The sequence below is a fragment of the Papilio xuthus genome, unplaced genomic scaffold (genome assembly GCF_000836235.2).
Source record: "Papilio xuthus unplaced genomic scaffold, Pxut_1.1 DF826961.1, whole genome shotgun sequence".
Lineage (NCBI taxonomy): Eukaryota > Metazoa > Arthropoda > Insecta > Lepidoptera > Papilionidae > Papilio > Papilio xuthus.
In genome coordinates, this window is record NW_013531688.1 from 763,996 (window position 1) to 766,646 (window position 2,651).

Genomic DNA, 2,651 nt, shown 5'->3' on the forward strand with positions numbered 1-2,651 from the left:
TGTCCCCACCGAGGGGCTCAGAGCCTACCCTAAGTTAAGGGTGAGTTAATTATCATGCTTTCATGAATTAATAAAAATTTCTGAATTTTCAGCCATAAGAAAATAAAAAAAAATTACAGAAAAATATAAATAAAATTGTAAAAACAAATTAATGCTTAGTCAATAATATTATGCAATACATATATAGTATTATGTAAGCAAAAGCTATTGCTTTGGCAAATGCTGTTTGAAATTATTGATATTATGTACTTAAATCTCATGCCTCTAGTTTTTAGATACACCTTATGTACAATTGGATATAACGTGTTACTTTACATTATATGTAATTTATTTTTACAGTAAATAATGTTTTTAGGTTATATAATTTACAAAAGTATTGTAATATCAATTTTTACGAAACATTCCATGTGTATTTTGTAAGTGATTGTGTTTGTTTGTTTTGATTTTATTTTTATTATTTACAAGTTTGCATTCCGTCCAGATTGATGTATTTTTGTATGAATCTCGATAACTAATTTTCAGTATTTACACTGCAGGCATTAATATATATTTTTTAATTAATCAATATTGTTTTATTTCAACATTATTGATGATATACCTATCATTTTGCAGCCTAAATAATTACAACAGGCATAAAGAAATATAAACTAATCTTATTATAAAAAAACCTTACTGACAGGTTTTAATCCACTTAATAGCGCCATCTATAAGTAAATTAAATTAAATGTAACGCATGGATGTCAGTATGGATCGCTTACTTGTCGATTGTACTCGATAATGTTGAAGAATAGATATTTAGAGATGTGAAAAAAGTTATGGCCAGTGAGATTGAGTTTTTTTTTCAGTAAGTTAGAATTTTTATATTTAAGGTGCACTATGGGTGTTTTGTGCAGATGGCATATGACACTGGGAAGATGAATCGAATCAAATCTCTTAAAAATTGGTTCATTGATATAGACTATAGGCTGTCGTAAAGGATAGATACGATATAAAAAATATTATTTTCTTCTCAGTAGAGTAAAAAGTGGCTTACGAATACCTTACTCAGTATTTTGGTAGACTCTAAAGTCATGGTATATGTGTATAAAAGGTGAATAAAATAAAACAACTCTCTCGTTTTGCATTTATTTATTGTTAATATAATTATAGACAATGTTCAAGGTACCTTTAAATTGGTTTTCGAGCTTTATTCACTAAGACATGTTACCTTCATTTTACCTCTTATCTTTTAAAACATAGCAAAACAAACATTGGAACAAAATTATTATTGACATTTCATTATCACTAAATAATCAACGTTGGCTAAAATGTATCGAATTTATAATTCAAAGAAATAGAAACATTGCAATTATAAACTAATATATTTATTTTCGTACATAACATCAGCAGACCCGTTATAGTTAAACAAAGTTAACAAAAAAAAAAACATAATATATCGATAATAAAATATGAATAAATCAATGAATGTAACCGCGTAGCAACAAATCGGTCGTCAACATATAACGCAGGGAGCCAGTGCCTGTCTACACACTTATATTACGCAACAAGTTACAATTCAATAGAATTAGTATAACATATCAATCTCAACATGTGTAAAGGTTGGTGAGACAACGACTGAGCGACAGCGCGCCGCGCACCGCGCCGCCCCTTCGCCCCGCCGCCCCGCCCACAGCGACGACTCCGCCCCCGACCGACCGATACAATTTTTTTTAAATTTAATGATAATAAACAATTATATATTACAAATACTCCCCTAGTGTTGGGGACGCGTTCGTGACGATGTCATGCGCGAGTTGATTCCTCAGTCTTTAATAAATTGATGACAATGAGCAAGGAGGATAACGTAAATGAAATAATGTTATGCAATTATATACAGATAGCGCGGGGCGGGGCGGGGCGCTCGGGGCGGCGGGGCGGGGCGGGGCGGCGGCCGATGTCGACTTACACTTGCAACGCACAGCCATTTCCCAATACACAGTATCGGACCTTAGTCTAACCCTAGCGCCCGATGGCGGCAACCGTCTCTTGTATACCCACTAAACTACCTATAGTAATTACAATAAACCACTCTATCAACAAATTCAACAACATTTAGCTATTAAAATTAAAAAGGAGGAGATGAGACGTCGCCCATCCCGGCTCGACGTGTCCACTTCGTACCTCAATTACATAGTATCATGAAGAATAATAACTAGCTACCTTAGCCTACGACATCAAAATTCCTTACTCGATAACTGCGGTAAAATAATCGTGATGTGCGAACTGACGCGCCGTGGGAGGGGGAGTGATGGAGACGTGGTGCTGCGGGGGTGACGGGAGGAGGGGGGGGGGAAGTCAGCTGCGCTCTCGCTCTATACCAATCGATCGCCCGCTAAATAACATTTAACAATATTCTCAGATGATACTTGACAGCGAAATGCGATCACAGATCCGTCAATCTAAATCTTCGACTCCGTAGGACCAAAGTATCCAAATAAAATTGTATATACATTTCATTACTGCACACAACTTTTTATTAATTTGTCTTATGTACAACCTTTTGATTTTAAATCAGCTAAACTAGCTTGGTGTTTGTGAAGATTTTAAATGGTGTACAGTATTGAGACGTGAACGTTGTAAGTTGGGTGTGGGCGGGGCAGCGGGCGTGGGGC